Genomic DNA, 25,521 nt, shown 5'->3' with positions numbered 1-25,521 from the left:
GCTCGGGCACCGACCAGTCCGCCAGGGAGCCAGCCACCAACATGGACTCAGGGCCTGCTGTGCACACACACTGGACTCAGGACCGTGCACGAATAGCAAAGAAGGAAAAACACAGGTTGCCAGTTTCCAGCAATTTTTAAAGTGCAGCGAAAGAGACCCGAAACATTTCTTAACACTGCTTGCATATAAAAATAAGTGGTGTTTTACCAAGAAAAATCAGTGGCAAGTAGATAAATGCATCAAGTGTGGTTGGAGCTGCACATACATGCAGAGAAGTGGGGGTGATGGACTGCTAAGGTTCAGTGTCACTGCTTCCCGGGGCTAGGAGAGGTGTGCTAGAAAAGTTTCCACTCTATTCCTCCTCAGGCCCCGAGGCTGGCGCCTCCAGAAGGCCTGTCCAAAATAGACTGGTCCCCAACCCAGCCTCCTACTCCTGACCTCTTTCTCAGGCAGCTCATCACCCCACTCCATGCCTCAGCCCTGTCCCAGTGCCAGCCCACAGCCCAGGAGCACCGTCTAAGCTCAACCTCAGACTTGCTAAATGGATCGCAGGCTGACAGCATGCTCCGCCCGCTGTGACCTGGGCCCAGCCCCCAGCCATCCTGTGTAGCAAGTGTGCCCTGCGCTCACACTTACACATCCAGGGGAGACAGCCTCGCCATTTGGGTAAGGAGGCTGAGCCACTGACACGCTGGGCAGCACGACTGTGGGAGCCGTTTGCTGGCTCCTGGCTGAGGGCCCTGGCCAGTCAGAACGCACGACTTCCCCTTTAAGAGAGCACGCCCAGATGCGATTAGGGAAAGGCAGAAAGAAAAGCCCGGAATGGCCAGGGTTGTATCCTGAATTTGGCAGATGAACTTGGGTTTGCCTGAGCAGCACACACAGGAGGTGTGGTCGGAGGAGACAGCGTCCTCAGAGGAGGATCGGAGCAGCCACCGGAGCAGCCACGGTTGGGAAGGGCCGGGTCCCTCCTGCAGCTCCATTGCACGATGGCCCCTGCAGGTTGCCTGGGCCCCTGGCCTGGCCTGGTCCCCGCGCCTGCAGGAACCTCAGGCCTTTCCGCTCTCCTTTCCCTCAGGGCCTGTCTGTCCTCACGGGCAGAGTCCACTGCAATATCCAGCACTATGTTTTGGAGAGACGTCATTATAAAGATCGAAAAATACTTCTGTATTTTTGTCCAGAAACAGTTTTGGACATTTTTACTGTGAATTCAAGTGGAGAGTTTTTATTCATTCTTTATATTTAGAAAGTTTATTCCTTGATCTTGGCAGGAGACAGTAGATTTGGGGGACAGGGGAAGGGGATGTCTAAAAAAGACAATGGATCCCCAAATGTCACGTGCTATATGATTCCACTGATACAAAATACCCAGCATAGGTAAATCCATAGAGACAGAAAGCAGATTAGTGATTGCCAGGGGCTGGGGAAGGAGACAGCGAGGAGTGATTGCTTAAGGGGTACAGGGTCTCCTTTGGGGGTGGTAAAAACACTTTGAAGTCAGATAGAGGTGATGGATGCAGAACACTGAACAGACTGAGTGCCACTCAACCACAATTCAGGGCTTTAGGGTGATTAATTTTGTTATGTGAATTTTACCTCCATTAAAAAAGAAAAAGAGCAGTATAGTGTGTTTTAGGTATTTTTATCTTCTACTAGGATCTCTCCTGTGTTGCTTGCAACATTTCCTTGTAAAACTTGCCTATTAATCTTAAGTTAACCCTGGCACAAGAGTATACCCCTTTTAACAAGAAGTAAAAACAAACCTTTAAGACACAAAGGCTTTCCAAGACGCAGAAGTATGCCTCTACTGGAGAATTTCAGACTGTGGGAAGACAGCATCATCTCAGGCACGTAAGCTGGGCAGTGCTGACTTGGCCTTTGCAAGGCCACCTCAGGTTGGGACTGTCTCCAGCAGCTTGACCATATAACCAAAGCCAGAGAAAGAGAGTCTCCTAAGGAGAATTATTGTAGGAGAACATGATTTTGAGTCTCTAACTTTAGGCTTCCTTTTCTCCTCTTTCAGAGTTTCTTCCCAGAATATAGGAAAACCTGCTTCTGGCTGGAGAGGGCTGTGCTGCTTGAGGAGGCGGGACTGGCTTCTATAATCCATTTCTTTGGAATGGAGCCAGTGGGAATCAGGGAGTGTGGCCTGACCACCCACCTAACCTAGCCCCACTGGAGGGGGCTGGAGACAGGCTGCTCCCAAGAGTAACCCTGTGAGCCTTGTCCTCCAGACCCTAGGCCAGTGGGTCAAGGGCTCACAGGCACACTCCCCCCACTCAGGGGACTGTCAAGAGGAGGCCTGCTGGATGTTGCAATACCCAGAAGAAACGCAGATGAAAGGGTAGGCCCCATGGCCTGGGAGTCTGAGTCCTTCCAGAAACATCTGTGAGTAACTTTCCTACAGTCTGCTGAGAGCTCCAGGAAGACCTGGAGGACAGAGATGTCACAGCTTCCTTGGGGCTGCTCTCTCCCAGAACCCTCTGCTCCTTCTGGTGCTTCCCCTGCCTCTTTCAGCCTGTTCTCTCTGCTCATTTCAGGTACCAGGTAATAAGTAGGTGGCCTAGCTTTTCAGGAAACAGATAAGATGGGGACTTCCCTGGTAGTTCAGTTGGTAAGACTCCAAACTCCCAAGGTAGGGAGCCTGGGTTTGATCCCTGGTAAGAGAACTAGACCCCACATGCCCCAGCTAAGAGTTCACACGCGCCAACTAAATATTCCACATGTCAAAACTAAAAGAACCTGCCTACTGCAAACAAGGTCGACGATCCCACGTGCGGCAACTAAGATCTGGCACAGCCAAATAAATGAACAAATATGCTTTTAAAAAAGAAAAAGATGGGGACTTCCCTGGCAATCCAGCAGTTAAGACTGTCCTTCCACTGCAGGCGGTGCAGGTTTAATCCCTGGTTGGGGAACTAAGATCCTGCATGCCAAGTGGGGGGGCCAAAAAAGATGAAACATATATACAACTCTGGCACCTGAGGAGCAGCAAGTTTAGAACCTTAATTCTAAACATACAAACAGGCAGGCTGGGCTTCCCTGGTGGTTCAGTGGGAAAGAATCTGCCTGCCAATGCAAGAGACACGGGTTTGATCCCTGATCTGGGAAGGTCCCACATGCTGAGAAGCGACTAAGCCCGTGTGCCACAACTATTGAGCCCATGCTCTAAAGCCCATATTCAGCAACGAGAGAAGCCACTGCAGCGGGAAGCCCATGCGCCACGACTAGCGAGTAGCCCTTGCTTGCTGCAACTAGAGAAAAGCCCTCCCAGCAACAAAGGCCTGGCACAGCCAAAAATAAAAAATAAAATGTTATATGTATATTACATATATATATATATATATATAAACAAGCAGGCTCAGCCAAATTTAAAAATGGGCAAGGGATCTGAACACACATTTTTCCAAAGAAGATAACACAGACGGTCAATAATGACATGAAAAGACGATCAACATCATTAGTCATCAGGGAAATTCAAATCAAAACCACAATGAGATACCACTTCACACATACTAGAACGACTATGTATATAAAAACAACAACCAAAAAACCCCCAAATGGAAAATAACAAGGCTTGGTGAGGATGTGGAGAAATTGGAACCTCTGGGCACCATCTGTGGGAATGTGAAATGGTACAGCCTCTATGGAAAACAGTGTGGTGGTTCCTCGAAAAGTTGAACATGGAATCACCACACGATTCAGGAATTCTTCTCCTAGAGTACAGACCCAGAAGAAATGAAACCAGGTACTCAAACAAATTCCTGTATATGAAGGCTCACTGCAGCACTATTAGCAAGAGCCAAATGGCTCAAGCAACCCAAATGTCCATCAATGGATGAATAAATAAATTGCAGTATATACATAATCAGTTCAGTTCAGTTGCTCAGTCGTGTCTGACTCTTTACGACCCCATGGACTGCAGCACGCCAGGCTTCCCTGTCCATCACCAACTCCTGGAGCTTATTCAGACTCATGTCTATTGAGCCAGTGATGCCATCCAGCCATCTCATCCTCTGTTGTCCCCTTCTCCTCCCGCCTTCAATCTTTCCCAGTATCAGGGTCTTTTCAAATGAGTCAGTTCTTCCCATCAGGTGGCCAAAGTATTGGAGTTTCAGCTTCAGCATCAGTCCTTCCAATGAACATTCAGGACTGATTTCCTTTAGGATGGACTGGTTGGATCTCCTTGGTGTCCAAGGGACTCTCAAGAGTCTTTTCCAACACCACAGTTCAAAAGTATCAATTCTTCAGTGCCCAGCTTTCTTTATAGTCCAACTCTCACATCCATACACAACTACTGGAAAAACCATAGTTTTGATTAGACGGACCTTTATTGGCAGAGTAATATCTCTGCTTTTCAATATTCTGTCTAGATTGGTCATAACTTTTCTTCCAAGGAGCAAGCATCTTTCATGGCTGCAGTCATCATCTGCAGTGATTTTGGAGCCCCCCAAAATAAAGTCTCTCACTGTTATTCAACCATAAAAAGAAATGAAGTACTGATACATGCTACCATATGAATGAACACAGAAAACCCTATGCAAATGAAAGAAGCCAGGTACAGAGGTCATGTATGATATACATGCTATTTATAGGAAATGTCTGGAATAGGCAAATCCACAGAGACAGAAAGCAGACTGGAGGTTGCCAGGGACTGAGGCAGGGGGCTAGGGAGTAGAATAACTGCTGAATGGGTATGCGGTTTTATTCTGGAGTGATGAAACATTTGGAACCAGATAGAAGTGGTGGTTGCACAACACTGTACATGTACTCAATGCCACCAAACTGTTCACTTTAAATTGGTTACTTCATGTTATATGGATTTCACCTCAAAACCAAAAAACCCAAAGCTCTGCTGAAAGTAAGGGCCAAGACAAGCCACACACAGAACAACCAGTTTCAGAATCACTGAGAGTTACCTTTAAAACTCTTCTTGGAATCACTTAAAGGAAGTAATTTTTAACTTAAGATAACTAAGGGGGCCAGTAGGATAGCAGATAGGTACTCACTTCAAGACAGACAATTCAGGTCCACAAAGAAGTGTTGATTTGTCTTAAGCAATACCCAGTCCCCTCTTCCCCTACCAGGCACGATGGCTGCCCTTCTATTTACAGGTGGAAGGCTGAGGCACAGCTCCCCTCTGCCAGCCCCCTCATCCCTGATATAGCCATCATTTCCACCAAAGGGACTCGGGTCTTAGACTTTGACATTGGGACATAGTCACAGACTCCCCCACCCCTAACCTCCAGAGCAAGAAGAAACCCCACAGGTAAACATTCTCTGCTACCTCTGCTGGCCCCTTCCAGGGCTGGCATCACCTCCTTGGAGTGGCAGCCATGGGGCTGCCCAGCCTGGCTTCTCCAGCACAGGCCCTGGGCTCTCCCAGGCCAAGCAGCACCACCACTGGACAGTCTCCCTTCTGCCTGAATGTTAATTCCATTTCTGCCCCATGGAGGTCACCCTGAACTGGTCCAGTTTCCCTCCCATGGACACTTTGCCAAATGCTTTGTTCCCTGAAATATCCTTCTCCAGGCTAAATACTCTCAGACATCTTCTAAAATCATTCCTCTCAAAAGGTCATTTTCACTCTTCTCCTGATCTCTGATCCTGATCCTTGGCTCCCACGGCCTTCCTAAACTGTGACACTCAGAAGGGAGACCATTATAGGTGGGCAGCTCCCATCTGTCTGTTGTGGATATTGTTCTCCTGTTAAGTCCACCAGGCACTCAAGCTATATTTTTTATTTCTAACAGCCACATCACCCTTAAGTCTTATTTCACACTCTTCACTGCCAAGCTGCTTATCCACAGGTGTCCTTTAAAAATGTCATCTTGCTGGATTCAGTCCGCTGCTCTGACCTCTGGAGATCTTTCTGGACTCTACTCATTAATGTAATTGTTCTTCCTCCTAAATCTCTCCTATCTTGAAAAATTGGATAATCCTGCCACTAAGACTATTCTTCTTCTAAATCCTCATTTATAACATGGAAGAGGAGGACGGGGCCAAGTGCGCAACATAATATATCCGTTGGGGTGACAGCAACCTGTGGACAGCACTCTAGAGGTGTGACTCTGCTGATCCACCTGCCATTCAGGGCAGGTATGTCACCTGGTCCACGCATCTTCATCTTCATTGGTACAGATCCCACAGATGACTAACAAATGGGGCTAAAAACAGCCCTCCTGCTATCAGCAGTTGAAAGACTAAGTGTAAAACTCTTATCAGAGCTTCACACAGTGAGTAATCAAATATGCCTTTATAACTGACAAGAAATACAATAAAAGGAGAAAACCTGGTTTTCCAATTCCCAGACTGCCCTCCTTTTTGGCAACCTATATAGTTGGTTGGTGGCAACCAACTATACACATTAGGCAGCTGAAACCAATACAAGGAGCACTGGCGTCCAAAAGCTGGAGTCTGAATACTGGCTCCCTCCTTCCAGAACCTCTGTGTTCTGAGGTTAAAAATATCTGCCCTTCAAGGCTATAGGGAGGAGTCAATGAGACGAGGCATGTAAAAGAGGTTTAAAAGTTGAGTCAGGCTATGCAAACATAAAAGAAGCATATTATGATTATTACTACTATAAATCTCTCCAAGATACCATTCCCACTGGCAGAAAGCTGCCAGTTAGGCCAACGAAAAACCTACAGATGCACTCAGGCTGCCAGGAGGCAGGTCTTCCAGCACAGAACAGCTGAACTGCTGTAAAGCATCTTCCTTTTCCCAAGGTTGGTGGGATGTGAGGGTTTGGTCAATTCATATGCAAAAGCCAAAGGGCGAGGAGGCTGGCTGGGAAACTTCTCAGTATTCACTGTCAACCTCTCCAACACAAACGCCTGTGGGCTCCCTTCAAGGTTCTTCATTCACTCAGGCTATGAGATTATCTATACAGTAGGGAGGGGGCACCCATAATCACTGTAGGCTGAGAAGCACACAATCTGAGACACCTCCAACCTAAAGCCTTCAAAGGTGGGTCTCCAATCCCACCCCAGCCTGACAGACAGGACGAAGAAATCGGGAGTATAACAGGGTCCCATCCATAAAGGCAGACTGGAATCAAATCAGAACAAAAAGTTTCTTAATCTCTGCGTTGCAGCCAGTTCACCCAGTTTGGATGGGGCAATGAATGAGAAGGCGGATGAAAGAAAGATATGTGCGGGCTGGAGCTCTGGCTCCCCAGCTTCACCGTCCAGGCTAAGACCACATCTTTATACTGGGACCAAAGGGCCTGACCTGTCCCTCTCCAGCTCAGTGAGACTATTATGAGAAAGTACAGGGCATGCTCTAAACCGTAGAAGACGAAAAGCAAACCTCATCCTCATTCTCTGCCAGGTTAGAGCAGACCAAAAAACAACACACAATACAAACAACCTTGCTTGTATATTACTGTTGTTGTTATTCAGTCTCTTAAGTCACGTCTGACTCGTTGTGACCCCATGGACCGCAGCACTCCAGGCTTTCCTGATCTCCACTCTCTCCACAGTTTGCTTGGATTTATGTCCATTGAGTTAGCGATGCTATCTAACCATCTCATCCTCCACTGCCCGCTTCTCCTTTTGCCTTCAATCTTTCCCAGCATTGGGGTCTTTTCCAACGAGTCAGCTCTTCACACAGATGAGAGAGACATGGAGGAGAAAAAGAAATCCACTGATGGCAGCACTGGGCAGTGAGAATCACGTCACGTTTCGGCCTATGTCACAGTTACTACCTTGGAAATTTCCATTTCAACCGTCCATTTTCATTTCATGTGTAAGTTGGTGATGCTGGGGGTGGGGAGCAGTGGGAGATTTGGACCTGTCTGAGAGGGACCCGTGTACTTGGATCAGGACAGACTTCCTACTCAGAAGGCCTTTCACAAGGCCCAGGTGATGTTTTCTCCCTCCCTTTCAATTTGTTTGGTTTAAAATATTTAACCAGAGGCACAATGAAGTGTCTCATTTGCCACGTTCTCCTGGACCATTAGACGGGGACTTCACACTTACTACGCTGATGAACATGCTACTTAGACATGCAAATTCTGGGAGCACACACACCAAGATGGGAGGTGCTCAAGGCACGCTCTCAGGGGCTGATTTAATTACACAGCCACGCGGTGGGGAAAGCAGAGCAATTTTTAGCCAACTGCTCTAGTAAATATTATGGGAAGCCCCTTCATAGAGTGCTAATGCTGCCTAGTGATTTCGAACATGTTTGGCTTTAGTTCTCATTCAAACACGCACGTGGTCCCCAAAGACGCCGCCACTGGGGCCAGAAAATCAAATAGATCATGCAGTAGCTGACATGCCGTCTTGCCGTTCAATATTATTATTATTATTATTTTTTTACTATAAACCCCGGAGTATTACTGTCATTTCAGTGAGGACAAACTGGAAACTCACTTTCCAGCCCCTGACTTCCTCAGCTCCTCCCCCAGTCCCACCGCCCGCTCTGGGCCGGCTGCACTGCTCCCCAGGGTTGGACAAAACAACCACCAGGAACCTATTTCGGACGTTTGAAACAATACCCAATCACTGCATCCACTCTCCCAGAGCGTCCCAGAGGAAATGGCATCATTACTTTCATTTTACTCCATTTGTGACCAACCAAAAGAAAACAACACATCCTAAGACAATTATCAGGGAATCTGATGTCGGCAGCTGGAGAGGACGCTCCGGAATGTTATCAAGTGACCTCTCGGAGAAATTAATTTTCAAGAGCTAAAATAACCTTCTGCTGCGCACGCCCACCCGGCCGTTTCTCTAGCTGCAGAAACGGATTTCACTTTCCACAGTTAGAACAGAAAACTCTCAGGCATCCCCATTTTTTCTTTTTTTTTTTTCCAAAAAAGTCTATAAATAACCCAGGATCAGCAAAATTTATGCAAAACATCCTGCTAGAAGAAGAAATGTAAACTAAAACCACTTACAGCGAGACTCGGGCTGCCAACTTAATCTGATTCTATGACGACTGTAAACACGTTGTACTTTTGGAACCTGAAGCGATCCATATTAGCAGATGTCATCACAGAAAAGAAAAAGAAAAAAAAAAAAGAAGAAGACCTCCTCCTCCCAAACTAAATAACAAAAGCCTGGCCCCCAAACAGAGCACTGTGGTTGGGGGTCCAGTGTTCCGCACGGCCCAGGACCCAACGGCTGGCCAGCTGCAGTCAGTACCAGCTATCCGAGCTTGCACACGCCAACTGTTTTGACTACAGGCACTTGTTAAACACAGAGTTTCAGGTCCTACCAGTTGGACACCAGAAGTTCATAGAACTGACCCAGTGCCAAGAACAACAAGCCCAGAAAGCGAAACGGCTGCCTCGTGCGCCGTGTTTTCGTTAACTGTTTCTGCAAGCCCCAGACCAATCGGGTAACAATTAAGAAGACAACCGAACTTAAATAACAAAAGCAGAAGATTACCACCTTGAAGGAAATGGAGATGTTTGGCAGATAAAGGACAGTTCAAAGGTGGGGTGGGTGGGGGGTTTTCAGACAGAATGGGGAGGAGGGGCAGGTGTCACATGACAAACTGCGGTTATTAGCAGAAGGAACTGGGTGCTTCCTTGAAGCATCTTTAACTTAAAGCTTGACATAGAGATTCTGCAAATACTGAGGCCCTGGTACACATCTGGGGTGACGATTACAAGCACTGGAATTTGGACGTTGGCAAATCCCGAAGGAGAAAAAAGGGGTGTGCTGAGCGGAAGTCTTGAGACACGGAATGGGACTTCCAAGTTCCCTGCTTCGTGCAGCAAGGCCGCCGAGCCACAGAGGAAGCAAGGGACTGAGCACGTAAGAAGTGAATGGAGGGACTGCATCCCCGGGCTGCTTCTCACCTGGTCCCGAGAAAGGCTTCCCTTTTCTCTTTGAGGTCAGGGTTGCTGGGGCCAACCTTCCTCCCTCATCCAGTCTGGGATCTAGATTCTCTTACAGGTGACAGTGGATAAAGTATTTTCATTTGCCAAGATAAAATAAAAAGGAATGCTTAAATCACATATTTAACAAAGTTTTTCATTTCTTTCCCAGAATGCATTAAGCCCTATCTCATTTTTACACCAACACAATTGACCAGATCAAATTTTAGAATTATCTGAGGATTTGAGAAAAGTGAATTCCAAGGTTATTGGGATGCAAATGTAAGAATGAGAATTTTGCAATTGCTGAATGGATTCAAATCTAACCTCTGCTCCACCTTCTTCTTCTTCTTCTCTCTCTCATCTGCCTCTGAATTGAAGAATAAAATGTTGCCCCTTTCCCACTCCAGAGGTTTAGTGAAAACTAATGAGTAGGTAGAAACAGGTTGTTTATAAAAACTATTTTAACCACAGGCCAGGTTCATGTTGATTCTGGAGAGTAAATGTCGTTCCTCTGGTTCCAGGGATCTCCAGTGCAGTGGTGGAGGGTATGCACACCCACGTAACGGCTAACCCCTTCCTCCCAAAGGAACCCACATTTTCTTAAAACTACACAGACGTATTTCACCAGGATCTGAAACACAGCAGTTGCCTGATGGATCTAGACAACAGCATAGGCAGCTTGGAGCCTCCCAGACAAAGGAAGGCCAAGGGGAGGAAGAGGTTGGGGGAGGGGAGGGGAGGAGAGGAGGGAAGGGGCTCCCTGGAGAGAAGGGTCTGGTGGGGCAACATGAGGCTCACTACAGCATCCGGCCCCGGATTGACAACTGACTTCTTAAAGCGACCCCAGAATTGTGAGATTGGCCTCTCACTCAGAACTCCAAGGTTTACTTGTCCTCTTCATCACTCACTACAATTACAGGGCCAGTATGATTATCCCCATTTAACAAGGAGGAAAACGGAGGCTCAGAGAAAGCTCGGTCTCAGCCCCATGAACCGTGGCTGTGCTGGTATGGTACTTTATTATCTGCAATTATTTTCATTTTCACAGACAAGTAAACTGAGATTTCTGGAGAGGCTACAAATCATGTCCAAGGCCACACTGCAAATCATCAACAACATCAGGTCTCCTAACTGCTAACCCAGTCCTCCTTGCTTGCCTCTACCACGTTCCAGAACACAGAATGATAGAACTGAAAAGGCCAGTAAAGCTGTCTTATTAAAAAAGCACATCATCTTTCCTGATTTTCTCAAACTCCCATCCTCACGGTTTCTCAGTTCTTAGATTGCAACTCTCTAACAGGGAGGCTTCCTCTCCACACTGTGGGGAGAGCTCTGGAAGTCTGCATTCCAGAGCTACTATTTCAATGCAAAGCCACCACCTCCACCCAGTCTGCACCCCGTCCTCCTTTGATTTCATTAGCACACCCAGTTGCTAACCCCTGGCTCCTTACCTAATCCCAGTCTAAGCAGCCGCCAGAGCGGATGCCCCAGCAGGCCTGCCAAGCTGTACATGATGCCGCCTGCATCTCCAAGGTGTGCTGTCTCGCATGCAGAAGGGATCTGCCTGAATCTCTTCTCCAACATGTGTATCAAGGTTACGCTTTTGCTGCGTTATTTTGTTACAGAGGCTGATGGAAATAAAGGACCAAATGAAGGATCCCACTGTCATATCCCTTGTCCGTGCCAAGTGGACACACTCCCAGCTTGATAGGGGGTGACATTACTATCCTGTGATACATGTGAGTGGGTTCATTGTAGGTTTGGGGCATTTTATTTGAGAAGTTACAGTAATGAGTTTGCCACAGGGTTTGTAGGAGTGAATGGGGATGAATTTAAGCATTCAGGGCCATGAACAGAGATGCTGAAAATTGACTGCAGAGGGGGAGAGGTCAGGAGGGATGATTAGAAAGTCCTAGAACATTTTACTGCCACTTTGTGAATCTACCTCTCCCCCTTCTTTCTCTCTGAAAATGCAACCAGCAGGGAAGCTGGGTGCTACGGTGGACTTCATGTTGAATATCACTAAGGCAGTCAACGTTGTGAACTCTCATCAAATCCGCGTGCTGCTGTTGGTGGGAGAAGCTCTATGGCTAGATGCGATGCACAGGTGGCACCTCCCACCAGTTTATTTGAGGTTGTTTTGGTAACCACAGGACATTTGCATCCATGCTGCCTGAAAATTATATGGGGCCTGGGTAAATCAGAACAGTCTCAGCAGGAAAATTCACTGGCTTACATGACACAAAGTGAGGAGAATATTTCCATGAACCTTGTGACTCCTCTGAGCACAGAGACCATTTTTTTTTTTTAAACCAAAAAGTAGGACACAGGGTTTGACAAGCATTGGGAAGACAGGATAGGCTATTAAAAAGTAGAACTCCTGAAAATCTGAGGGGCATGGCCACTAAATCAGTAAAATTAGCAAAAGTAGGCTAATAGAGGGATGCAGAATTGTTAGCATTAGTTTGTTGTGGCTGTTACTGGTGTGCTTAACAAAGGCAGTTCTATCATAGACCAGACAAACAGTGCTCTGCTTGCAGATATGGTGATTTGGGGAGGGCTGGTAAGGACAGTACATCCAGTTTGGAGCAGGACAGCGGTGAAGGAGACAAAGCTGAGGTCTGCTGCCCACGCTCTGGGCTTTCAGACCCCTCCACTGAGGGCACTGCATCAGAGTACATACGCACAGAAGGAACGTGCGCAGGACCAAGTAAGGTCTTAAAAATACGGCCTGCATATGTGGCTAGGTTGCTAAGTTGCTTTAGTCGTGTCCAACTCTTTGTGACCCTGTGGACTGTATAGCCTACCAGGTTTCTCTGTCCATGGGGATTCTCCAGGCAAGAATACTGGAGTGGGTTCCCATGCCCTTCTCCAGGGGATCTTCCTGACCCAGGGATCTAATGCACATCCCTTATATCTCCTGCACTGGCAGGCAAGTTCTTGACTACTAGCACCACCTATGAAGCTGCATATGTGGAGAGCAGTCAAGAAAAGACAGAGGCCTGAGCTCTCAGGAGAAACAGAGAAGCAAAGTTACACAGCAGTAACTTGCGGCTGCTGTTGGATGCAGGCCTGACTTTACTCCCTGATGCTGCCCTGCAGACTTCCAGGTCAGGACCTGAGGCTCAGCTGGACACTCTTCCCTTTTGCCCTGTTACCTGGGTTCACAGGGACTGGGCTAGCCTGCCTGGTCGTACCTGGACCTGGCTTTTGGCATAACCCTTGGTAATGTGAACTCATGACCAGAGCTGCAGAGACAGGTTTGCACATACGGGACCACAGACCCTAGATTCTTCAGAAGATAGTCAGTTTCAACCAGCCTTGGCTGACACTACACCATAATTTGAAAAACGACTTTATACTGAAGGTCAGCCAATGTGGGTTGACTGCACTCTGGACTACTAGACTTCACGTTCCTTGAGGACTTGTTCAGAGTCTCGCTTATCTTTGGAAGCCAATGTCCTGCCAGAGTATGGAAGTCTTGCTATGCCTTTTAATACAGGTTTTAAATGAATGAAGTTCCACTTAATGTGAACCACAGATAGATGAATACCTTATGAGATATACCTGAAGGTGAATATCTTTTTGTTAAGTATGTATGAAATTTGGTGTTCAATTAATTTTGTTTCCATTAATTAATTTTTTTAAAAGTACAATATTTCATTATTGTTTTTTTAGGTTTCTTCCCCACCCCCCACCAAGTCAAATTTGGTATTTTTTAAAGTTATATTATGGTTCAAGTTAGACAGAAGGTAGAAAGGCTTTCCACTTAAGATTAAAAATACTAAATCTTCAAAAAATTGTAGCTACTTTGTAATAGGAATCTTTCCAAAGGTCTTCATTCTCTTGTACTCTGTTCTCTTAAATGGTATATACTTTGAACATTATTTGATCTTTTTTTTTTTATATAACTCAAGGTCACTGTTAAGGGCATTCATTTCTATACTTTGCTACAAAATGGTGATATCAGGGCCTACCACACCTTTCAGACTTTTTGACCCTGATCCATCTCAAGAAATGAATTTTACATGGCAACAACCTGGTATGCACAAAAACTTCAAAGGTTGTAAGATTTATCTTTACTAAGTAAAAACCACTTGAATATTTTCTCTTCTCTTCTATGCCATGGTTTCAAATGTTGGTCAGGGATGGCTAAAGTGATCACCCCCACCATCACAAGAGGCACCTGTGGCATACAAACAGAGAAAGTACACAGGCCTTCTGTCCTACACAAAAAGGGCTTCAGCGTCCCCACTTGCAGCCTTTTACTTTCTTTTTGGCTGCACTGGGTCTTCATTGTGGTGCAAGGGCTCTTCTCTAGTTGTGGTGTTAGGGGGCTTCTCTAGTGCTGGCATGTGGGTTTCTCTCGTTGCCACGACATATGGGAATCTTAGTTCCCCGACTACAAATGGAACCCGAGTCCCCTGCACTGGCAGGTGGCTTCTTAATCCACTGGACCACCAGGGAAGTCCCTGGCTTTTACTTTCCTCCTGCATCTGGTGTCACTTATACTCAGTCAGGGCCTGCCTCCACAGTCCTACTCACAGAGTTCTAATTTGCCAAACCTGGAAATCAGACCATCCAGCTTGCTTGTATAAACGGAGTGTAAAGTGTTGCTCCATGAAAGCCTGAGGGGTGCCCCATGGATGACTCATGGGGTGAGGTATTCTTATGTGCTAGAGTTCCTGGTGGGGCTCCCAGAAGTCCTGCCCAGCGGCAAGGCTCATGACACTGAGGTGTTACTGGATTTGTTCACCCACATGTGAACATGAGTGTTTCTCCTTTGAAAGGAATAGTCTGATCACTGGGCTTCAAGGGCTATTAAATGACAGAGGCTCCCAGCAGTAATATAGCTTCGGGAATGACCAGCTCTGGGCTCCAGTGTATGAGAAGTATTCCCTAGAGTAACTGACTCTACTTCAGGCAGTTTGTAACAACAGTGCAGTATTTTGATCTCCACTCTGATATGCCCTTTGCCCTGTAATTTACAGCTCCTCCTGGACTACACTTCAACTCTCAGGAGTCTTCCCACCTAAATCAAAGATGCTAATCTAACAGGCTTATGAGTTGTCTCCTAGTGAAATTTTGAAGTGATGTGCATGTGCATGTGTGTGAAGATATCTTAAATTGATTTTAAATAACTATAGCAGAGCGGGTAGATACTGTGTCCCTAAAGAAACCTAGATAACAAGCAATCAGGCACTGGTCACATAAACTATTGGCACATCTATTCAGTGGAATTTCTGCTGCTGCTGCTGCTAAGTCGCTTCAGTTGTGTCCGACTCTGTGCGACCCCATAGACGGAAGTCCAGCAGGAATTTCTGGGAAGCTATAAAAATGATGATGTAGATCTATACTTACTGAAATATGTCCACAATAATTGCAGACAGAAAAAAAAGATTTCAAGACAATGCCTACAATAGGATTCCATTTTTATTTTTTTAAATATAAAATATATGCAAAGAGGTACACATGTATAACACATATATAAACACATACACATGGGAAAAAGATGGAAAGTTTTACTTGGAAATATTTATTTTTATTTCCTAAAATGGTTGGTGGTTTTTAAGATGTATCAGTTTTATAATAAGAAAAAAGCATTCTCACTTTGAAAAAATAAAATTCTACATTATTATGCAAAAAAGTACTTCTGCTTGTGGCACTCACCCCATTCTCATCTTGTAAGTGACTGTTCCCCCGGGAACACTCACTATATCCATGTATCCATCCATAGGGTGACACACTCAAGCTGAGGCACACTCACTTCTCATGAGTTATGATGTCTTTTCAAACTTTTAAAAGAGTTCTATTCCTATATAATAGGGTAAGTTGAATCTTTATTGGAGAATTTTCACATTAATGCATATGAAGGCAAAGGAAGGGCTTATGGTTTTACTTTTAAGGGTCATGTTCTCTTCTCTGATGGAGTTAAGGGGAAATGTAAGTCCTGAAACTAGTTACCTCCCTGGCAGATGCAGGCTACCAGGTCTATCCATTCTCCAGGAAGACAAGAAAGAGCTGACACCATCTAGATTCTGAAGCTAATTTTCTTCCAAGACAGAGTCCATTCAAAGCATAAACTGATGTTGGGTTTAAGGACAGGAACAACCCCTAATTTGTGTTCTCTCTACAAAGTGTATTCACATCCAAGAAATATCGCCCCTCAAAATGACTAGGAGGAAGGGCAAGCAAATGTACTATTCTGAAGTTGACAAATGAGGAAAATAGGATGTATCAAGGGGGGGCTTTCAAACTGTGATGCTGGAGAAGACTCTTGAGAGTCCCTTGGACTGCAAGGAGGTCAAATTAGTCAATCCTAAAGGAAATCAACCCTGAACATTCATTGGAAGGACTGATGCTGAAGCTGAAGCTCCAATACTTTGGCCACCAGATGCAAAGAGCCAACTCACTGTAAAAGACCCTGATGCTGAGAAAGATTGAAGGCAAGAGGAGAAGGGGACGACAGAGAATGAGATGGTTGGATGGCACCACAGACTCAATGGATATGAGTTTGAGCAAACTCCAGGAGATGGTGAAAGACAGGGAAGCCTGGTGTGCTGAAGTCCACAGGATCGTAGAGTAGACACGATGTAGTGACTGAACAATAATAACAACACTACTAGAGAGGGATTCAAACCATTCTCTTGGGTTTATTCTCCATTTTCTGTGCCACTGCATTCTTTCCAGAAGCAAAGTAACCATATACCTATTATCCTAACCGGACAACTTTGAAAGGGAAAAGAGGTACATTTAAACACAGGCTTCAGGGCATCTACGAACAAAGCTAGTGGAGATGATGGAATTCCAGTCAAGCTGTTTCAAATCCTAAAATATGACGCTGTGAAAGTGCTGCACTCAATATGTCAGCAAATTTGGAAAACTCAGCAGTGGCTACAGGACTGGAAAAGGTCAGTTTTCATTCCAATCCTAAAGAAAAGCAATGTCAAAGAATGCTCAAACTGCCGCACAATTGCACTCATCTCACATGCTAGTAAAGTAATGCTCAAAATTCTCCAACCCAGACTTCAGCAATACGTGAACCGTGAACTTCCAGATGTTCAAGCTGGATTTAGAAAAGGCAGAGGAACCAGAGATCAAATTGCCAACACCCACTGGATCATCGAAAAAGCAGGAGAGTTCCAGAAAAACATCAATTTCTACTTTATTGACTATGCCAAAGCTTTTGACTGTGTGGATCACAATAAACTGTGGAAAATACTGAAAGAGATGGGAATACCAGACCACCTGACCTGCCTCTTGAGAAATCTGTATGCAGGTCAGGAAGCAAAAATTAGAACTGGACATGGAACAACAGACTGGTTCCAAATAGGAAAAGGAGTATGTCAAGGTTGCATATTGTCACCCTGCTTATTTAACTTACATGCAGAGTACATCAAGAGAAACGCTGGGCTGGAGGAAGCACAATCTGGAATCAAGACTGCTGGGAGAAATATCAATAACCTCAGATATGCAGATGACACCACCCTTATGGTAGAAAGTGAAGAAGAACTAAAGACTCTCTTGATGAAAGTGAAAGAGGAGAGTGAAAAAGTTGGCTTAAAGCTCAACATTCAGAAAACTAAGATCATGGCATCCGGTCCCATCATTTCATGGCAAATAGATGGGGAAACAGTGGAAACTGTTTTATTTTTTTGGGCTCCAGAATCACTGCAGATGGTGATTGCAGCCATGAAATTAAAAGACGCTTACTCCTTGGAAGAAAAGTTATGACCAACCTAGATAGCATATTAAAAAGCAGAGACATTACTTTGTCAACAAAGGTCCTTCTAGTCAAGGCTACGGTTTTTCCAGTAGTCACGTATGGATGTAAGAGTTGGACTATAAAGAAAGCTGAGTGCCACAGAATTGATGCCTTTGAACTGTGGTGTTGGAGAAGACTCTTGAGAGTCCCTTGGACAGCAAGGAGATCCAACCAGTCCATTCTAAAGGAAATCAGTCCTGACTATTCATTGGAAGGACTGATGCTGAAGCTGAAACTCCAATACTTTGGCCACCTGATGGGAAGAACTGACTCATTTGAAAAGACTCTGATGCTGGGAAGGATTGAGGGCAGGAGGATAAGGGGACGACAGAGGATGAGATGGCTTGATGGCATCACCGACTCAATGGACATGGGTTTAGGTGGACTCCAGGAGTTGGTGATGGACAGGGAGGCCTGGCATGCTGCGGTTTATGGGGTCACAAAGAGTTGGACATGACTGAGCAACTGAACTGAACTCAGGGCATCAGGTACAAACTGTGACTCTCCCAGGCAAACTAGGCTTTATAGTCACTTTAGATATAATCTAGGATGGAACAACGGACTGATTCCAAGTAGGAAAAGCAGTACGTCAAGGCTGTATATTGTCACCCTGCTTATTTAGCTTATATGCAGAGTACATCAAGAGAAACGCTGGGCTGGAAGACGCACAAGCTGGAATCAAGATTGCTGGGAGAAATATCAATAACCTCAGATATGCAGATGACACCACCCTGATGGCAGAAAGTGAAGAGGAACTAAAAAGCCTCTTGATGAAAGTCAAAGTGGAGAGTGAAAAAGTTGGCTTAAAGCTCAACATTCAGAAAACGAAGATCATGGCATCCGGTCCCATCACTTCATGGCAAATAGATGGGGAAACAGTGGAAACAGTGTCAGACTTTATTTTGCGGGGCTCCAAAATCACTGCAGATGGTGACTGCAGCCATGAAATTAAAAGACGCTTACTCCTTGGAAGGAAAGTTATGACCAACCTAGATAGCATATTCAAAAGCAGAGACATTACTTTCCCAACAAAGGTCCGTCTAGTCAAGGCTATGGTTTTTCCTGTGGTCATGTATGGATGTGAGAGTTGGACTATGAAGAAATCTGAGCAACGAAGAATTTGATGCTTTTGAACTGTGGTGTTGGAGAAGACTCTTGAGAGTCCCTTGGACTGCAAGGAGATCCAACCAGTCCATTCGGAAGGAGATCAGTCCTGGGTGTTCTTTGGAAGGAATGATGCTAAAGCTGAAACTCCAGTACTTTGGCCACCTCATGCGAAGAGTTGACTCATTGGAAAAGACTCTGATGCTGGGAGGGATTGGGGACAGGAGGAGAAGGGTACGACAGAGGGTGAGATGGCTGGATGGCATCACCGACTCAATGGACGTGAGTTTGAGTGAACTCCGGGAGTTGGTGATGGACAGGGAGGCCTGGCGTGCTGCGATTCATGGGGTCACAAAGAGTCGGACATGACTGAGTGACTGAACTGAACTGAGCGCTCTCCTATGCTACTCCCTCCATGATACCTTTTGAATAGGAGAGAGAAATGGAACATGGTTACATGTCTAATTTACTTTAAAGCACTTGAGTGTGTAAACAAATGCAAGAGAAAACAAGAGTACGTAGCTGGTGTTTTATTGTGTATGAACCAGTTGGTCTTGGCTGCTACCTCTAGGGGTGATCAGCTCACAGGGTATGAAGAATACAAAGTCTGGATTCATCAACTGGTGTTAACCTGAGGTCACATTCCCACACTGCCTACTTTAAGTCCTTTGGCTATCTGGATAAACATTCTTTTTTTTTTTTGACTGGTTTTATTTTATTTTTAATAAAATTTTAATAAAAATTGGTTTTATTTATTTTTTTTTTACTTTACAATATTGTATTGGTTTTGCCATACATCAACATACATCCGGATAAACATTGTGAACATAAAAAAAATGGGCTAGTGTTGGTGAAACTTGTGATTTAGTATAACGAATGCTAGAAATGGGTTCTTATTGGTGTTCAGGGTATGCAGCCTGGCAAAAAACGTTTAGTGACATCCCCACCCTTGCGTAAACAGGGTCCTGGAGGCTCCCCTGAGTGCAGCTGTCACAGCAGGAAGGTTGATGACAGCATGAAGCTGACACAGGGAAACAGTCCTGTCTCTGGACGACTTCTGCAGCTGCCTTGAGCGAACCTTTTCTCTGAGGTACGGCTGGAACAGACCAACAGAGAGAGGGCTGGGACTTCATCAAGTTCACCAAACAGGTTGGTCAAACTGCTTTCTCCCTACTTGATAAACATTTGTTTGATAACTATCTATCTCTGCAGCAGACTTCAGTCTTAACACTTGCATTCATTACCACCTGGTGGTGAGGTTGTGGGAGTAGAAGCTAAGCTTCACCACCTCAACCTTCTACAGGGGCAACTGTTGCATGGTCAGACCGGCTCAGGTCAGTCCAAACAAGCTGCCAGTGGAGGCTCACACAAGTTTCAGCACAGGATCCCTGAATACCTGGTCCTCTTCACCAGATAAGGAGCTTCCTGAAAGCAAAGACCAGGTATGTCTTGTTCACTATCCAGTCCTCAGCCTCACACAGTGCCTGCTCATAGAAAGTGTGTGATGGGGGACTTTCTCGGTAGTCTAGGGGATAAGACTCTGTGCTCCCAATGCAGAGAACCTGGGGTTCAATCTCTGGTTGGGGAACTAAGATCTCACCTGCTGCAATTAGAGAAGCTTGCATGCCACAACTAGAGACATGTGTGCTACAATGAAGATGCAATGCAGCCAAAATATAAAAAAGTGTGTGATGGATATTTATCCAATGAATAAATAAATGAATAGAAATTCTGTCATTTCTAAAATCTATTTTACTAGCTCTAAGCTGTGACTGTTCTTTATTCCACGAATGACAACTAATCCTCAAAAACCATAATCTACTGTTTGTCCTGGGTTAATACTTTAAAAAGCAATAAATAAACTAGTGGTAAAAACCACTGGGATCACATTAATCCTCACAGAAAATGTCATGAGATTGGTATTATTATCCCAGTGTTCAGATGAGGAAATCAAAGACCAGAGAGGTCAAAACTCGAGTTAGTAAAGTCAGACCTGAACTCAGGTCTGTCTGACTCCAAGTAGTCAACTGCTACCCAGAGCTGGCCATCACTCAGTTCTGCAGGTGTGTGTTTTTTTTTCCCTTTACTTTTCTCTCCCTTTTCTTTTTCTTTTTTAATCTACTTTTATTCTACTTACTTTGTGTTATCCTATTGAACACACATCTTTCTGGCACTTCACCTTATTTTATCAAAAGTTTCTTCTTGGGGAAAAAGCTGAATGGATGTTGGGATATATGAATCAGCTTTCTGGTTCTTCTGCTTTTAATTATTTTGATTGACACGTGGCACTGAGGCGATGTCTAATGGCCTCTCCTGTCTTTGAGCCACAGGAGAATCTGTCTCAGCTCCCCTGGTCTCCAGGGCCCGGTGCTAGGCTTATCCTTCCCGCTGCGGCATCCTGCCCCCAGCCACTGGACCACTGACAGTCTTTGCTTCCTGTCTCTGGGAGTTGGTGCACAGCGTTCCCTCCCTGGAATGCTTGTCCACCCTTCTGTTCTTCCCCTTGGCTAACTCTGTGGGTTATTTTTTCAAGACCCAGTTCAAACATGGCCACATTTGGGATACCCTGGAGCCCAGTCACCCTGTGTCCCTGCCAGGTCTCAGAGGAGTCCCCCCTCCATGCTCCCGGCACGCTGCCCACACCTCAGCACCTGGCACCTGGCTCTCGAACCACTGATGGACCCGCCTCCCTCTTCCACTGTGCCAGAAAAAGCCAAGAAGTCAGGACCTTGCCTTAGCACTGGCCTGCAGCAGGCACTCAAAGTGTGTTAGATAATGAATGGATAAATCAGGAAATAATTAGCCAACCCACGGTGAAGCGCGAGAAAAACACAGGGATCAGCGGGCCACCAGTTTCCAGAGGTCTGAAGGCTAGCTAACTTTAATTACCTCTCTTAGCCAGTGGGCTCAAAAATCATTTTTGAAGCCTAAGGGAATGATGGTGGGTTTATGAGAAGCAATAGACCATTTAACTCTGAGTGCTCGACTCCTTTGCCTGTTACAGAATAAAACCTCTGAAAAGATTTTCCCACTGCAGCCAGATCCCACTCTCTGATGCTGGGCCAGCCACTGGCCTCCTGTCGGGGGTTTGGGGTGATCTGACAGCACCCACGTGACAGGCTGCACTGGCAGCTCATGGGGCTCTCTCTGGCTCTGAGTGCCCATCTAAGCCAAGAAGTTAGCAGGTCCCAGATGCAGGCCAGCACAGGTTGAGCCAACCGTAGGACTTCAGCCTAATGAAATAAACAATTCCCAGCATAGCCTGACCCTTTAGAATGTAATGCCTTCTGACCACACTGTGTAGATAAAAATAAGTTAGTAATTTCCTCTCACTAAACTCTTGGGCACAAACCAAGAAATCTGCAGTGTGGCTCTTCTGATGCTACTGTACAACTGCAAATATTTAGGCTTCTCTGAATTCTTATCAGTGTTTATCAGCAGGGATGCACCTGGCATTTCTGGCGGGACAAGTCCTCCCTGGGTGGAATCGTCCAATGCACTGCAGAGGATTTAGCGCCTCTGATCCAAGCAATGATAACGACACAGTTCTGAGCATTCCTAGGGCTGAGAGGAACTGTGAGTACTGGGATTCCCTGTGTTCTTAGCTTTCATTCACTTTGCAGGAGGAGAGTCTTGGAAGGGACTGCAGAGGCCACCCAAACCAAGTATGGTGGGGACAAGGACCAGGGAGTCAGAGCACCTGAGAACAGGGGATACTCAGACCACAGTTTGTCTGCAGGAGAAAGTGGAAGTCCTGAGAGCGAGGAGGATGCCTGGGGGCCCTGAATGAAGAAGTCAGGGTGGTGAGGGAGTTGGCCTCGCAGAACCGACAGATGGGAGCTTGAACAGAGGTCAAAAGAGTGCAAAAGGGACAAAGGATGAGCAGGGAGTAGGGAAAGCCTGGGCAACAGCTCTGAACCCCAGCTGCACTCACTGTCCTCCTCTCAGCTTGCAGGGGTGTGCGAAACAAAGGGACCAAGAAGGCCACTGATTCTGGACAGCCCTAAGGGGTGGAAGATCTCACGTACCAACTAGCTCTCCTCCCTTGCCTAGTCTTAACAGAGCACTGGCAACAACAGCCGCCCTGTCACTGTGACCATCACCACTGTGTCACACCCTGCAAATGGGACCCGCTGCGGAGAACTTCCCAGTCCCTCAGAGTGACCTTCAAGGGCATCTCGATCACAAAAGGGGAAAAGTTCTACAGCCAGCCAGGGAGAAAGCTCTGCCAGGGTGTCAGGCAGGGGAGCCAGGGACACAAGACTCAGCACCATTTAATCGCTGTACGGTCAACAGCCCTAGCAGGGTGGCAACAGGCAATGCTGTCGAGAAGCTACTTATTCCTGTCTTATCTTTCTCACTTGTTTTAAATTTACTCTATCTCGCTCTGTTGTTTGCAACTTTACAAGCAGTCCTAAATCCTTCTGCAACAAGGCTGGGTATAACTAAATAAAGTGGAGAAATAAAATACCGGCTGCATTGTCAGCACCACCAGACTGGGCATGAAGTGTCTGTCTGGGCTCTGATCTAGAAGCCAGGGGCACGCTGTAAAAGGGGTGCAGGGAGGAGGGGAAAACTCCACGGCGTGTGCTAGGGATGCTGGCCTGGACCCTGGAGCCTGGGTCCTGCCCAGCCTCCTGCTACCATCTTGGCCTCAGAGACCTCATCTTTAAAATGAGGGATCTGACTCAACGATTTCAAAGGTCCCTTTATGCCCAAGCACTGCAACTCTAAGCAGCACCCACATCTGGCTCTATTCTTTCCTGATACACTCACTGGCTCTTCTCCAAGTGGAGTAGGCCAATCAGGGCTCCTTCCAGAAGAGTTTCTGTGTGTGATGACAAATGTCAGTTGTACTGGTCACCTGCTATGCTTTTTCCAGTAGTCATGTACAGATGTGAGAGCTGGACCATAAAGAAGTCTGAGAGCCAAAGAACTGATGTTTTCGAATTGTGGTGTTGGAGAAAACTCTTCAGAGTCCCTTGGACTGTAAGGAGATCAAACCAGTCCATCCTAAAGGAAATCAACCCTGAATATTCATTGGAAGGACTGATGCTGAAGCTGAAGCCCCAAAACTTTGGCTATCTGATGTGAAGAGTCAACTCACTGGAAAAGACCTTGATGCTAGGAAAGATCGAGGGCAGGAGGAGAAGGGAGCAACAGAGGATGAGATGGTTGGATGGCATCATTGACTCAATGGACATAAGTCTGAACAAACCCTGGGATACAGTGAAGGACAGGGAAGCCTGGTATGTTGCATTCCATGGGATTGCACAGAGTTGGACACTACTGAGCAGATGAACGATGATGACGACAACTGGTCACCTGAAGCAATAACTGGTCACTCCAAAGAGACTAATGCCCCATGAAAAGGAACTGAGGTACTACTCATTTGGGGGTGTGGAAAGCCAGGCTTTCACTGGAAAATTTAATGACCAGTTTTCCCAGTGTAAAAATGGGATAAAAATACTGGTTTTTATCTCCATCCACTGATTGGGTAGTAAGTTCCCTCCTTTTAAATAAGTCCTGTTATGGAAGGTAATACCATATCTGTTGGGACAGTATCTGTGGCTGCTACAAAAACCATTATTGACAATCGAAAGAATATTATTAAGCATAAACCCACACTTAGCAGGCACTGCTAATGTTTTCAGAGATTCTTCTCATAGCCGTCCATTCAAGACGTCAGCCTTGTTTTAAGGTACCTAGTCTCACAAACCCAAAGTCATCATCCCTACTTGTACAGAGAATGGTTTAGGACATCTGCTGCTCTTAGGGAACTGAGTTCAAAATGTCAGAGTGTTTTATTTGAGTGCTTCTCAAGCCATAGGAGGTCTTGTTAAAATACAGATTCTGATTCCGTAGGTCAGTGCATTAGTCATGCCTTTTTTATTTTTCTATATTTCTGATGCTCTGACATCTTAAGGGCTTGCTGATGCTGGCTGGTCAATTTCTAGAGACAGGAAAGGCCTCACCTTCAAGTGCCCTTTTAGTATGCAAAATGACAAATCCAAAGCTCCCTCCTCTCTCCTCTCACAACCAACTCCTACCCTCCAGGCCACTATTCCCCTGCCCTAATCACCCCAGGGTCAGGTACCAGACAACTGGAGGCTGCCCCTGCACCCCAGAGCCTGCTTCAATGATTCAATCTAGCCAATCCTAATCTTCCTTACTCTGCTTCACCTGTTCCTTTCCATGGACGCTAAAATAAAGGCCCTTGCTCATGTTTTCCCCACAACCTCTGCCTCCTGACTGACCCAGCTGCTTCCCCAGGTGGCCCTGTGTGACACAGCATGCCATGGCTCTTGCGGACTGTGAATAACAAAGTGCCTTTTCAGTGGCAATTATCTCCTGATCTGTTGGCCTTACCATATCTGAATCATAATAAAACGTACATCTTCAAACAGCCAGGGATGGGGCCTGGTGATGCTGATGACCCAGGAACCACACTTAGTGCAGGAAGGCTCTAAATTACTGTGTTCCTGTCACAAACAGGGTGCTGCAGCCGGACTCTGAGGGGGATGACTGCACTGTACACGTGTCTGACTGCTCCAGAGCCCAAGGTGCTATAGGAATGAAAGGGGCGAAGTGGCTGAAGCCACTACAGAGGAGACCCTGAGGACAAGAGCCAGTGCTTCTGTCTTCCTTTCCAAATGATATGAGATCATGGAGCATCCTAGATAGAAATTTAATAAACAGCTGCAATGAAAGGGAAGCAGAAACTGAGGCCCTTAAACTGCAGCAGGCACAGTGGCCATAAGGGTGACTCAAGGCTCAAGGGCGGAAGGGTAGGACTCCAGAGGGCCAACAGCACATG

At 46.0% G+C, this 25,521-nt stretch overlaps 1 protein-coding gene across 19 annotated transcripts in view; it reads right to left on the bottom strand.

Annotated features, from left to right (window-relative positions):
• ATXN7L1 (ataxin 7 like 1) overlaps positions 1–25,521 on the bottom strand; it is a 282,078-nt gene that overhangs the window by 85,200 nt on the left and 171,357 nt on the right. The window contains exon 1 of one of the 19 annotated variants that reach the window (XM_086396931.1): positions 8,906–9,207. The exons of 16 other annotated variants lie outside the window; for them this stretch is intronic. The gene's annotated coding sequence lies outside the window, so the exon portion shown is untranslated. Of the gene's footprint in view, positions 1–8,905; positions 9,208–25,521 lie in introns of those variants that run through there. 2 more of the 19 variants (XM_086396927.1, XM_086396937.1) reach the window with 2 other exon arrangements.

This window comes from Bos grunniens, chromosome 4 (genome assembly GCF_055505025.1).
Source record: "Bos grunniens cultivar Pamir isolate PY7600 chromosome 4, Bosgru_T2T1.0, whole genome shotgun sequence".
Lineage (NCBI taxonomy): Eukaryota > Metazoa > Chordata > Mammalia > Artiodactyla > Bovidae > Bos > Bos grunniens.
Note: the sequence above shows the minus strand (reverse complement) of the source record. Positions and strands in the feature narration are given on the sequence as shown.